Source organism: Epinephelus fuscoguttatus, linkage group LG19, assembly GCF_011397635.1.
Source record: "Epinephelus fuscoguttatus linkage group LG19, E.fuscoguttatus.final_Chr_v1".
In the NCBI taxonomy this organism is placed as follows: domain Eukaryota; kingdom Metazoa; phylum Chordata; class Actinopteri; order Perciformes; family Serranidae; genus Epinephelus; species Epinephelus fuscoguttatus.
In genome coordinates, this window is record NC_064770.1 from 7,173,979 (window position 1) to 7,189,434 (window position 15,456).

The window sequence follows — 15,456 nt, forward strand, 5'->3', positions numbered from 1 at the left end:
ATACAGGGCTCCAACAATAATGGTTCTATCCACCTCAGTGAACCTATGCACCTTATTTTTCACAGAAACACGGAGACAAAACAGAATGCAGCCAGCTTCCGTTTTTTTGTGCAACACTTCCAGTCCAGCACTCTTGATCACTGTGTAAATGGGAATTGCCTTGTTGTTTACCTTTAGCTATATATATGTATATGTATATATATATATATATATATATATATATTTTTATGTACAGTACAGGCCAAAAGTTTGGACACACCTTCTCATTCAATGCGTTTTCTTTATTTTCATGACTATTTACATTGTAGATTCTCACTGAAGGCATCAAAACTATGAATGAACACATGTGGAGTTATGTACTTAACAAAAAAAGGTGAAATAACTGAAAACATGTTTTATATTCTAGTTTCTTCAAAATAGCCACCCTTTGCTCTGATTACTGCTTTGCACACTCTTGGCATTCTCTCCATGAGCTTCAAGAGGTAGTCACCTGAAATGGTTTCCACTTCACAGGTGTGCCTTATCAGGGTTAATTAGTGGAATTTCTTGCTTTATCAATGGGGTTGGGACCATCAGTTGTGTTGTGCAGAAGTCAGGTTAATACACAGCCGACAGCCCTATTGGACAACTGTTAAAATTCATATTATGGCAAGAACCAATCAGCTAACTAAAGAAAAACGAGTGGCCATCATTACTTTAAGAAATGAAGGTCAGTCAGTCCGGAAAATTGCAAAAACTTTAAATGTGTCCCCAAGTGGAGTCGCAAAAACCATCAAGCACTACAACGAAACTGGCACACATGAGGACCGACCCAGGAAAGGGTCCAACCAAGAGTCACCTCTGCTTCTGAGGATAAGTTCATCCGAGTCACCAGCCTCAGAAATCGCAAGTTAACAGCAGCTCAGATCAGAGACCAGATGAATGCCACACAGAGTTCTAGCAGCAGACCCATCTCTAGAACAACTGTTAAGAGGAGACTGCGCGAATCAGGCCTTCATGGTCAAATAGCTGCTAGGAAACCACTGCTAAGGAGAGGCAACAAGCAGAAGAGATTTGTTTGGGCCAAGAAACACAAGGAATGGATATTAGACCAGTGGAAATCTGTGCTTTGGTCTGATGAGTCCAAATTTGCAAAGCAGTAATCAGAGCAAAGGGTGGCTATTTTGAAGAAACTAGAATATAAAACATGTTTTCAGTTATTTCACCTTTTTTGTTAAGTACATAACTCCACATGTGTTCATTCATAGTTTTGATGCCTTCAGTGAGAATCTACAATGTAAATAGTCATGAAAATAAAGAAAACGCATTGAATGAGAAGGTGTGTCCAAACTTTTGGCCTGTACTGTATATCACATTTTTCACGTCACTACATCACCGTTTAGACTAATCTGATGTTTGTAAAGTCTATAACCACAATGACATTACTATTTCTGTGTGAACATTTTGTAATTAATAACATGGTTATCGTAGATTAGCTGGGCTAACTGTTAGCTGCTCTAGCCGTTAGCCGTCTGTAATAACTCAGTAACTCAATAAACAGTCTGTGAAAAAAATATTTTTTCCAGCGGATGTCTTAGTTACAACATGATTGAGCTAACTGGAGTAGTTTCATGTCGTATCTGACAATGGGAGGCTTTTAACAGATGACGTCCTGATGTTAGCTTTGCTGGTGCTGTTAGCTGTCCCTGTCAGCTGCAGCCACTGATGCTTTCTAGACATCGTGATTTCCCAAAACTGAATAAATACCACACACAACAACACAAAACTGCTTTGCTAGCTTAATCATGTTGTAACAGCTAGATGATTGATGCGTACATGCTGATTTGGGTGCATTCAGAGCCAATCCGCGCATCACTATGGCTTAATAATCAACTCAGTCAATAAAAACAACCCGTCCTGTGTTAGGAGTCTATGTCACTGACAGAAAGAAAGAAAGAAAGAAAGAAAAGAAAAAAAGATAGAAAATCAGCGTACACCTCACATATTTATTTCTCACAGTTGCGCACACGTTTGGCTGGCATACAGAAGCACCGTCTGTGTGTCAAGGGTGCGAGCCACAGCTTCAGCTGCTCAGGTAGAGGCTGTGTAGCCCGGTGTGTTTTTTCGCTGATTCAGTTCTGCAGGTTCTCTGCTGGTACACTGGAGACAGGGATCAAGCAGACGCTTCATAGACGCTAGCTACCAGTGGCTACAGTGTTACTATTGCCCCCAATCATGCAGCCATGAAATCAACTGTATTAGCTTAATTTTTAACCAACAACCTAGAGATAAAAGACATGTAAGTTTAAATTTCTAGTCATCTTAAATTTGGACACATCCAAAACTTAACTTTCATACCTCAAAATCCTTGTTTTGTTGATAGCTTCTCCTGAGGTAAAATGTTGGTGCTCTTTTTCCACATGCATGTACTGAGCATGTGCACAGTAAGTGTCACCACTCTAACTTGTTTCTGATTGGAGGAATCACATGTGTTACAATTGACCTATGGCTAAGCCACGCCCCCCTCCACTCACTCGGACAAACTATCAACATTCAGTGACCGGAACTATGGCAGGTGTCACAGTACACGACATTTCACAGGAGGCAAGTGATGTTTTTTGGAGACATAACGATCAGATGTCATTAAGAAGTAACCAAAAGGGCCTAAACTATGCATTGGAGGGATATATTAATCACTTTATTTTTGAGAAGGTTGATGAAAAGCTTAAATTACAAGCCAAAATTTACAGGTCACAGTGTATGCTTGTGAACCGCATCTCGTTGCCATCAAAGACAACAAGTTAAAGTGCCACTGAAGGTTTTTGGCTCATAATATGAGAAAAGGATAACGGCCTATTTACCATCTTTACCAAGAGTGTCTCTCCGTTAGTTTGGTGCTACAGTATTTACATGGAATCATTCAGCATAACGTTTGCCAACCTTTGTTATCGCTGCAATTACAGATAAGTTCATGGAGCTAAGCTCCAGAAGTTAACGTTAGCTTAACTAGAGCCCTTTGGACAACAACTAACAATGATGTGTGATCAGCAAAGTACAAACTAGAACAAAATAGGCTAATGAACTCCCAGCAAATAAGGTGACATGATGAACAACGTAGGTAGGATCTAACGTTAGGCTAACTTTAGCTAACGTTAGCTAGAGATGTTAAGGATAACTTTATATTTCTTTCCAGCAAAGTGACAATATGTTGCCTCAAAAGCAATGTTGATTTACCGTAAAACAGATGTAGACATCATCTTATTCACATTGAGTTGATATTGTGGTCTGACGTTACCACACAACTTTATCCAAAGGAGACACTTTTCTTGGTTGAGATGTGGTTTAGGAAAGGGTAAAAAATACACACCCAGCCTCTGAGGATACCTTGTGTCGGGGTTGCATGTACCCCATGCACACCGTTTAACCAATGTTAAACTTAAAATCTCCGAAAAAGCTCATAAAACCGAACAAAACTGACTTTCTATAATGCATTTCAATGGACATCCAGGCAGAGAATGTGGGAGTGTGTGGGAGTTGCTATACACACTGTGATTGGTTCATCGCATTTGAGGGCGGGACTTAGCCATAGGTCAATTGCCCCCTGCTACAATTGCCCCCGGTCTCCCCGCATATGGCCAACAGAGGGTAGCACCAGCGTGGGCCACAGCTCTGCAAATATCCTCTACTGCTTTAACAGGGTTTCTAACACTGGATTTCCACTGGATGCATGTCCGTAGCGTAACGGCAGCACTGGTTATCCGCTGCGTGCTCTGCCGTCCGTCAATAGGATCCATGTCATTGGTTCGACGGCCCATTAGTCCGACTGTCCGCGGTGCTGAACGGCTCGCGGCAGGCGTATGGTGCGCCACGACCGGCTTGAGGCGAAGCAGGCTCACGGCTTATGTGTTTGTCACTTTCTTTTTCATTTTAACCCACACCATGATCTTTTCCTGACCCTAACCAAGTGGTTTTTGTGCCTAAACCTAACCAGACCTTAACCACAGGGCATCATGATGATTTTGGAACGGACTTCGGAACAATGAGTTTAATATGGTCGGAACAATGGGATGTTGAACCAATGGGCTGTCGAACCAATGGGCAGTTCCCCCGTCAATACCCACCGGCTGCGTTTGCTGTGTGGAGCAGTGCAGCTCCGCCAGAAGACATCTCGGTGCACTGCCATGATATCTCCTCATCCATGGTGTCAACGGGGTGAAATGACGTCTGAAAACCTCTGACCTGTTGACTTCAGGCCCGCCTCTGCCCACTAGGTAGTTTTCAAGGTGTAGTCCAGGGAAATATGATCCGCCGTGAACACTTGTGTATTTTATTTTGAAAATTAACCGGATGTTTTATTTTGTTTCTGCGCACGACTTCCTGCCCTGCACGATCTGCTCTGTGCTGAATTGCTGCATTGTGTTCCAGAGTCCGGCAAAAATAGAAGTCCTGCATATCTGTTGCGGAGGGCTCCGGAGTGCCGGAGCTGAGAAAGAGCTGGAACGTAGCACAGCAGCAGCTGGTGGAAAAACACACATTGACTAGAATTGAATCCTATCGGCTCCGCTGCCAACCAACACGCATCTGGTGGAAATAGGCCGTAAGAGTGGAAGTGGAGCAGGATTTATCTGTATGATGATGGTAAAAAAGACAAAATATTCTTCAGCATAAACCCAGTATAAGCTATTTACTGTGTGTGTGTGTGTGTGTGTGTGTGTGTTGTGTTTCAGATCACACTTAAGAGGTCCCGCTGTAGCAGGTTGAGAACTACCAGCATTCTTGGTGTCACTTCACACTGCGTATCCTGTTAAAATGTTAACATAAAGATTTATGCCTTTTCAGTAAATTTAAGCTTTTTAAAAGAGCAGTTTTCGATCTTTTACATTGTTTCCATATTAAGCATTTTTACATGCATGTTGACAGTAACGGCAGCTTATGTAAGCGAGTATAGTTCAGTTTATTTAAGAAGGGACAATGCAAATTCATAAATACACATAGTATAAAAATACCAGAATTAGCCAAAAGGTTATTTTTAATCTGTAGTCCCTTGGCCAAGATGTTACACAAGGCTACCTAAAATACAACAAAACACGAAAAGCAAACAACAAAACAAAAACAACACACACACAAAAGAAAAGAAAACAGGGCATAGAGGACTTTCAACACATCAACAAGACATGCTTTTTTTAGTAACAAGAATGTATGGCAATGTAGGTGTATATGCTAATATTGTTACTATATGTTGTGTTAAGATAAAATAAAGGACACTGCATGGAGCTTCATGGAAACTATTCTCTTATGCTCACTAACAGAGAGGTGAAATGCCAGGATCAGCAACAGAGCAACACTACACCCTGAGGGGCTTTTTTGGCACATGGAACTATCCAAAAGGGTCAGAGAGATAGCATACCAAATATATGAAGCACAACTGTTAAATACCATCACCAATGCCGTAGGTTTGATTTAATTTTTGTTTTGCCGTGTGAAAAATATATGCCACTGTTAGGGGGCCAAATGGGGGTTCAGAATTAACCTTATCCAGGCCCCTTGCCTCTCTTATAACTCTTCCTGTTAATTTGTTCCTGAGATCTTCAAAAGGTTTTTGGTGCCCTGAGAAAGTTCACAGGATCAAAACAGCTTTATAAGGGTGCAGTGTCCCAACACTTTCTGCATAAGTTTCACACAGTACTTGTTGTGTTTGAACGTGCAATACAACTTGACTTTGGTTGATCCTTGGCTGTTGTTTTCACACTTTGAAGGACACCTTGCAGCTTTCAGTTTCACACCTCAGCTATGCTTTTTTTCCTTTATGGTTACATAAGACTGCTATATAAAGTTTCGGTGGTTAGCCTACACAAGAAGAAGAAACACACAGGAAGAAAAAAAACACACGAAGAAGAAACACACAAAGAAGAAATATCGGTAGTAAACATGAGCTGCGGGACCACATGGGGAGAAAAGGAGACCAAATATCTGATAAAAAATATGGTCCGATGACAATATAAAAAGTATGCTGGAAGAAACTCACAAGAATTTGGAAACTTACGGAACATTTTCTCAGAAGATAGAGAGGTTGTGAGAGGTCAGGAGAGCAATGTCATCTGAAGCTTAAAAAATTGCGGCAGCAGTACACAAAGACGCGAGATGCAATGAGGAAGAGTGCGTCGACAAATGAGAAGGACAAATGTCCTTTTTATGACGACCTGGACAACATTTTGGGCACTCGCCCAACAAGCACACCCATTAGGGTGATCAAGTCTTCCCCAGCTTCGGATGGAAGTGTGTCTGCAGATGTGGCCAGCCCCAGTCCCACAGAAAACACTAACAAAATTGCTAAGTAACGTTAGCATAACGTTAGCATAATGTTTACACCAACGTAGTCACATTTTTTGTTTTTGCTTGTCCTTAGCATTTCTACTGTCACACTACAAAGACATTTTTCAGCAGTCATTATTTCGACAGAATAGAGTTTCACACCCAAAACACTAACGTTAATTCTTTAATCCCGTCTGACAAGTGCTACAAACAAATGTCCAATACATTCTTGATCTTTGGATTATGTGATCCATTTATTTACATAGTTCATACAGTTAACCTTAGCAGTTTTGTGTTGTGTGGTATTTATTCAGTTTTGGGAAATCACGATGTATAGAAAGCAGGGTCAGTAGAAGCAAAGCTAACATCAGGACGTCATCTGTTAAAAGCCTCCCGTTGTTGGATACAACATGAAACTACTCCAGCTCAATCATATTGTAACTAAGACATCTGTTGGAAAAAAATATATTTTTTCACATACCGTTTAGAGTTAATGAATTATTACAGACACAGCTAACGGGGCTAACAGCTAACGGTTTAGCCCAGCTAATCTAAGATAACAATGTTATTTACAAAACGTGCACGCAGAAATAGTAATGTTTGTTCAATCATTGTGTTTATAGACTTTACAAACACCAGATTAGTCTAAACGGTGATATAATGACGTGAAAAATGTGAGATATTCATAAATATATATATGTAGCTAAACTCCGCTGGTTTTCTACCCGGAAGTATTTGTAAACGACAAGGTGATTCCCTCAAAAGGGACACTAACAACAAGTCAAATAAAATTTCTCCAAACATGTTTCTTGTTATTTTAGGTAGTTATTATCATGCTAAGGTATGTTCAAGTGTCCATTTCCCCTGATAAGTTGGTTTTAATTCGTTATTTGATTCTATAAACACAGTCTGACCATCTCAAGCTTTTAATTTGGTACTTCCGGTGACCGACAGTGTGAATTTGCATATTAGCTAAATATTTAGTTTCACCCAGAACATTTAGATTTAACATTTAACATTTAGATTTAGCATTTAGATTTAGATTTAATATTTAGACTTAACATCTAGATTTAGATTTAGCATTTAGATTTAACATTTAACATTTAGGTGCCACATTTAATATTTAGATTTAACTATTTAATATATTTCTAAGTTAACAGATATTGCTGTAAATGTGGTAAAAGGTGACGTTAAAAAATTCACAACACTTTTTGAAATATTGTTTGAAGCTAAATGTGGTCCATGGACCGGACCCAGACCATGGTCCGGACTTTCAGGTGTGAAAGCCCCCTCAAACTAACAATGAATGATGACGTACTACACCGTAACTTTATTCTATGATATTTGGATGAAATAATATCCAAAGACATTTTTAATGGTATTTTGATGACATACTACACTATGACGTTTTTACTGATATTTTGAAAGACCTTTCTCTATAAAAGCACGGTTTGTGAGTGTGTGTGGGTCCCTGTCGCCCTTTCGCGGGATTTCGCAGGGCATGACGTAACGCATGGTTTCTCTGTCTCTGTGTGTGTGTCTGTCCCCTCCTGTCGCCCTGCGAGAGGGCGACAGGAGGGGACGTGACATTCTCTCTTCTCACCAGCAGAGGAGGAAAAACATTCTCACTCATGGATACGTACACCCACGCACACTCGAATGATCATGATCATGGATTCGCCACATTGCCAGGTGACCACAGGCCAACGCGTTACAGAACCTGCTTAGCCTTGCCCTCACTCGCATAGCATTATACCATCAGTCATCGGAACCTGCGTTAAAGCTTTTAGCATCAGTCATCCAAACCTAACTGTCTGCTAACTTCACCTGCTTTAACGATAGCTTCGTGTTGGTTGCAGAAAATACATTGCACTTCAGGGCTCTTTTAAGTTTAGAACATAGGCCTGAGTTGTCCTCTATAAGACACACACACTTTTTAACTATTTACTTTAATTAATTTCATCTTTGGAAATACCTTCCCATACATTTCCACACAAGATCTATTCACTCAGTTGACTGATGTTCCATTTGTGTTTATACCTTTCCCAGTGACAAAGCAATATGATACTGGTAGTGGTACTTTAACATTAGTGAAATGGGGTTCAACTCCCTACAGTGTCATTGCTAAAAGCCAAACACAAGACATTACAACAACTTCATAAACAACAACTGATTAAACATACAGTATTTACTGTTTACATTGCATCATGTGGCAGTGTTACTTTATTATGTAGACTTCAAATACAATAAAGTGAGGGGATCTGAACCATTTCTGTAGCCAAGTATTTCATTTCAAAATAAGTTTACCCTGATATTAAAATGTGTCTAATATTGTTTTATCAATGAAAAGGTGCAAAATGTCCCTCACAATTCCAAGATCATTAAAAATGTTGTTTTGGCCAAAGATAATAATTTTCATACAACTAATAAATTCTGGACATGTTCACATTCCAAAAGCTGGCACCAGTAAATGTAAATTATTTCAGATCCACATACATCACCTGTTCATCACTCTTACTGTCATCTGTAGAATCTGAGATAGAATGAACGAAATCATCTGTGCAAAGATAAAGCCTCAAAATTTTCATTTTAGTTTTTTCATACAATTCCACAAGTGTTGCAGTCATTGGTATAGTCTGCTTCTTGAAGTCTCGCATGTCAAATTTAAAGTCCCTTTGGTGAATGGCCTTCAGATAAAAAACAGATACTTAGCAGTTTCCATGACCTGTGCAACTGTAGTATTTTTGTCCAGTGTTAGATGCCTGGTTCCTCCTCCATTCTTTGACCTTACTTGATGAAAGTCACCATTTTGTAGCTTCCTTCTGTCTGCAAAATGCAAGAACAGCTAAGCGAGTACCATACGAAGAGATATATTTAGCTCTTTCCTCATCTGTCATAATACAGATGACAGCTTGGTCAATCTGGAATTAGAAACAATAACCCCAAATTACTTACATTTCTTTGAATTAAGTAAAATCTTAAATGGATGCAGAAATTGAAAAGAAAACAATAATTTAAAAAGTTGCCTCTATTGAAAATACATTTAATCTCTGGTTCAATTTGAAAGCTATTTCTCAAGACAAGTTATATATCTGTAATTACCCTGTCTGCTTTCATTCTGTTTATCTTCTTCTGCAACATGCCTGGACCCAAGGTAGTCCTCAAGGTCCACCTCCATGTCTATATAAGATAGTTAGTTATTAGTTCAGTTATACACACAGTTATACAAATATTATTGCTGTTATGTTCATATTTTAGAGCAGATATGGTGAACTCTGGGTTGCGGACTGCACTGATCAAAATCTTTCAAGGGCAGCATTTCCATATGCATGGAAAACAACATTATCATGTCAACATACAGGGAAAATGTGTCCAGAGTTTATGACATTTAGCGGGAGCGCTAGAGCCATTTGACTAAAGCTGACGTTATTACTGCTGTAGCATGATGTTATTAGGCTAATTACTACATACATTTCTAACAGTGTCTGAGCTGATTTATTGACACAGCATGGTTGTAGGCTGCTGTAACGTTAGGTTTACAGAGGAAATAACGGGAAATAAGTAATAAATAATCAGTGGCAGAGTTGGGCCTGGAGTCACAAATAACACATTTTGACTGACACAGAAACAGCACGGTGCCGGTTCCTGAACCTAATTAAGTAGGCTATTTACAACGGCATGAAAGACAATAATAACAACGCTACAGTTTAAAAGGAGATCTCGCCAGATTTATACAAGTTTACGTTGGTCACCGATCAATGCGGGCATCTAAGAGGAAGTGACGATGGTGGCTCATAGGAATCCAAAATGTTATTGCAAGGGAATACAAAACTGTTGCCAGAGAATGCAAAACTAGAGGGGGGGATGCAAAAGTATTGCGAGGTGACCGCAAAAGTATTGTGTGGGGATGCAAAAGTATTGCGTGGAGAGGCAAAAGTATTGCGAGGGCATGCAAAAGTATTGCGTGGGGACGTAAAAGTATTGCGTGGGGACGCAAAAGTATTGTGTGGGGATGCAAAAGTATTGTGTGGGGATGCAAAAGTATTGCGAGGGGACGCAAAAGTATTGTGTGGGGATGCAAAAGTATTGCAGTTTATTCTTTCAGCTCCTCTTGCTGATGAGTTGCTAATGCATAGGCAATGTGGACGCCATTGACTTCCTCAGTTGTACATGACTGGAGTGTTGTCACTCAGATTGTAGTTCCTGTTCCATACTGAACAACAATTTTGAATCTGGCTCATGGTAATCCCCTCGCTGGTCATTTGGGTGTTAAGAAGACATATGACCGCATTATTTGGCTGGGATTGAAGAGGGATCTTGCGTACTATTGTAAGTCTTTGGGTCCACTTCCCGGCACAAAAGCTGGTATTAAGTTTTTAGTGACGGTGATGTGTGTGCCAACTTGATTTCCACTGGTGTTTCTTGTCCGTAAGATCACAACTCCCATTGTTGTGAAGGCTCTGACAAAGTTCTTTTCATTGTTTGGCTTGCCAAAAGTTGTACAGACAGACCAGGGTTCAAACTTCATTCATTGCTTAATTCATTCATCATTAATTGTATTCGGTCTCTTGGGCTAATTTAGGCGATCGTAATAGTCAATAATCAATTAATTTCCCTCTGTGTCCTGCATTAACTAACATTAACACTGTTCATTCCCAGCAAGTTGACACTTAATTCTCCAAAATCCAAGTTTGACAGCATCCATTTTGTATACAAAAACTATGGGTGGTCAACATAAAATTAATTGCGGTATACAATTTGTGTGAGTTGAAAATTGAGCTGCAACAACTTCCAACAAATTTGTTTTAACAAAAAAAGTTAAAAAAAAATTCACAATTACATTACCTTTTTTTGTGGTTAAGAGCACAGTATGGCTTGTAAAGGACTTGGATCTTGACTTGGGACCTTAGCTCAAAGACTTGAGACTTACTTGTGACTTGCAAAACAATGACTTGGTCCCACCTCTGCTGATTGGTACAAATTCTGCAAGATTCCCCTGTATTAAGGCAAAGTCAGTGCATTCCTACCAAATTTAAAAACACATTTCTCTGTCTCACTCACAGTAATTACTCCTACTGCTGGTGTCATCTCCTTCTGTCAGCAGTTCATTTACAGTAAAACCATTTCATGTAATGTGTATTGATATGACAGAGTCACAGCAGCCTTTACAGAAAAGAGTAGATATTCTTTGAAAAGAAACAAATAATTTGCGTGGAGGAAATTTTGCCAGAGCATTTATGAGAAGGACAATTGTGTCATACACTGTCATACATTTCCTGTCTGTGTAACACCTGAGAACAAGTCTCTTAAGTTTATATTAAAAGAGCTCCTAGTGAACCAACCAGCAGCCAGAGCATCTCTAACTGTTCAGAAGCAGCTGCCTATCAAGAGCTTCTTTATTTCTTAATCTGTCCAGTTTCCAGCCATTCTTTAAAAAAACTTGTTTGCAAGAAAAATAACTTGTATATCTTGTGTGTTGTTAAATCACCCAAGATAGCTCTGGCATAAATGCTAAACTCTAAAGAAAATGCAGATTCAAATACATCAGCAGTGAAGTCTTGTGATTTGTTTGCTTGCTGTAATTGAACATGTCTTTCATCAGATGGACGTGACTTTACGTGCTCATCCCTGCAATGTTACTGCTTGGTCTTGAGGTGGGTTAATGTTTCCCTGAATATAAATCTTTGCTTCCAGACTGCAGTTGAGAAAGGGGCTTAATATAAGTCATCTTGATGTGCACTGTTCTTTCACCGGTCTGTGCAAGCATCAGGGGTGGGCATTGCATGAGGCCAGATCCAAAATTTCTCAGTGGGGGGGGCAAAGTAGATGTGCTTCTTGCCCCTTTTCTGAGTTTTTTGGGTTTTACTTTTTTTGTGGGAACACCATGTTAAACAAAATACTAATCATAGAGACAGAACACAATTAAGTCCCACTCCTAATGGCTGCGAACACAAATCATTGTTCTCCATTCAATTTGTATCACATGAAGGTGCCTCCTTGTTGATTCTGTCTGCTAGCAAACAACAGAAAAGACTTACAAGCTGCTTGTGTGATGGGATGCGCTACCATCAGGGAAAAGACCCCAGAATTAAGTTTACAGAAGCTGTTAAACCATAAAACTGAGCCACTGAGAAGACAAAAGGGGGATACACACACAAGGCATCAGCTGGAAGATTGGAAAAAAGGCTGAAGCTAACTAAGCTAATTTCACTCCTGGCCATTCAGTGGCAACATTTCTCCAAGAGAAGTAACATAAGGGACACTCAAGCAGACCTACATTACTGACTTTATCAATATAACCTCCTCTCTGGTAGACTGTGGGTGCTAAAATAAACCCTTGACAAGCTGAAATATAAGCTATGTTAGCTACATTTTTTTCCCCTCTAGTGGATGTTGTTTACATCAAACAGTATTCAGTGTTATTTTCAGCTTTTCCTGTGACCTATGAACAGTGTTGTATGTATTTAGACTGTGTCGAAAACATTTCCAGGATGTCAAATACAGATGCTTTGTTACACCCCTTGGTGATTGATATAGATGTCAAGGACACCCTTAAAGGGAAATTTTGGTTTATTTCAACCCGTCTCCTATCGTCCTAAATTTGTTTCAAGTCACTAGTGACATAGAAATAATAGTTAGCATGTTAGCCGTTAGCCTAGATACAGCTGTAGCGTCAGACCTGTTAAAACTTAATTGAATGGGCATCCTTTCAAGTGTAAAGTTAGTCCACTAAACAAGAGCTAAATCCTTTCAGCAGCCATTCCTCCTCTGTCGTCCTCTACCTGTTGTGCCTCTCTCTCTCTCCTCCTCCGTTCTTCAATTTCAAGAAGCTCTTCGTCAGTGTATGACATCAGTGCACTTGAAAGGATGCCCGTTCAATTACGTTTTAACAGGTCTGACGCTACGGCTATATCTAGGCTAACGGCTAACATGATAACTATTATTTCTATGTCACTAGTGACTTGAAACAAATTTAGGATGATAGGAGACGGGTTGAAATAAACCGAAATTTCCCTTTAAATGTCTTTATGAGATGCACAACAATTTCAACTAATTGCAGTGAAAACCCATCCTTGACAACACAATGCTCAGAGCAAACCAAGTGTTAAGAACGGGAAAGTCTGTGTAGGCTGGGAGGGAAGGGAAGGGAGGTGGATGGGTCAAATACAAACTGGATTTTCGCCCAGGAGACCACTGTTGGTGTCCCATATTAAACCAAATACCAGTGTTGCTTTACATAACAATACACAATTTATGTACGTTCATTAGAAACTGTATGACATATTTATATCTTGTTTTGTAAAAGATGTGATTATTTAAACACAAATCATTGTGGGGTTTTTTGAGCCTAACCAAGAAGTTTTGTTGCCTACACCTCACCACGACCATTTCACAACATTAACACAATGTTACAATGTATTTCAGAGTAGAGTAAATCTCTGATTTAAATTGCAGTGTAAACGTGTAAATGATATTGTATACTGAGTGTTTAAATTGAAGTCCTCTCAGAAGTTTATAGCAGAACTGTTTAGAAGATTGCAGCTCTGTTCACACTCAAGCATGGCAGCAAAGCTGATGCAGGCTGAGGTAGCGCCAAATGATGAGTGTTGCTGCTATTATCACAATTTTTTTTGCACAGGTAACCAAGGAAGCTAAAGGTTTGCACCATTCTGGAACCAAGTTTCATTCTGTAACAAAAAAATGTGTTACTAATACAGCGGGCCTGAATCTTCTGAAACCTTACGAGCATTTTCACCTCCCTTTCACACTCCATATTATTTGGGTTACCTTATCAAGCAATACATGTACAGAAACTGTCTCTACTTCTTTTCTTTGAAACAAAATAGCTTTGTGTATCATTTATTGCTATACTTAATACCATGGTTTATTTGCCTCCAGGGAAACAAAGCTCCAAAAAATGACATCAAACTAGTTGGTGCAACTTTAGCTGGCATTCACCCACGTCAATTAAGTAAACCAGAAACAACTGCAACTTGCCAAAATAGTTTAGCATTGAATCATGCTTTATGAAACACCCTTCCAGATTACTGAAACTGTCATACAATGCTAAGAAAAAGAGAGTTCAGCTTTTGGAATTAATTGCATTTATTTATGAATTTCTCTTTGGCAACAATGAACAAACACTTTACTTTAACAAGAGCTAGTTTAAGTCAGTAATTTGCATACCTGATGGCCTCATTTATGACCATTGCATATGGACAGAACAAGGAAGAGGCATATACCACCTTCCATGAAGAAGTCTGGATTAAAAAAAGAACTTGACAGGAGAATGTGCACATTGGGACAGAAACTGTTAGTGCTTGTGTTAGTGGGCCATAACTATTCCTAAAGCAGCTTTCAGCAGTAAAAGAAATAAGCCAACTCAAATTTCTAATCGGGCTGTGTGCTCTTGACGCTCGTGGTCAACTGTGAAAATGCCGGGATAATGCCAGGATGTGGCAGGATTCAGGAAAGTCCTTTCCCAGTATTAATTGTGAACACAGTATTTTTCATTCATAGGCGTATGTGCATTTGTCTCCCCCCAATAAAAACACAAAAGGAGCTGGGGACTTTTATTTTGACAGAAATTAAGAATTTTTCATCATAAATTGGTGCATAAAAATTCACCAGAACACAGAAAATGCATTTCACTCTCATCCCAACTCGTGGGATATTGCAGTTTGGTCAGTGGACTTTTACACCTACATATGAAGAGCTAGGTACTGCGTCTGTTATTGACACTCCGGGATGCTGTGTCGCCTTACGTCTGCTACATGCATTGTATTATTTCAAAATACACTTCCATTTTTGCAGGAAATCGTATATATGTTTATTTACTTGTGCAGCAAAAGCGCATGATTAGGTTAGGTAAAACATCATGGTTTGGCTGAAAATTCACATGGGAAATGAACAGTGGGCTCCTGGATGAAAGTCAGGGTTTGTTGGATCCATCCACCTCCCCTCCCGACTGCCCTCCTGCCCCCCTTGATTCCTAATCATAATGTAGACCAGTATCACCATGATGAAACTTGGAGTCCAATCAATGCAATGAGTATGTTTTTCGTAATACTCCTCAGCTGATGTGAAACAGGAAAGGAATGAAAGGGATGACAGTTCTGATGCCGGTAAACGAATATCAATGTTGTTTGGAAGAAACTTCCTGCA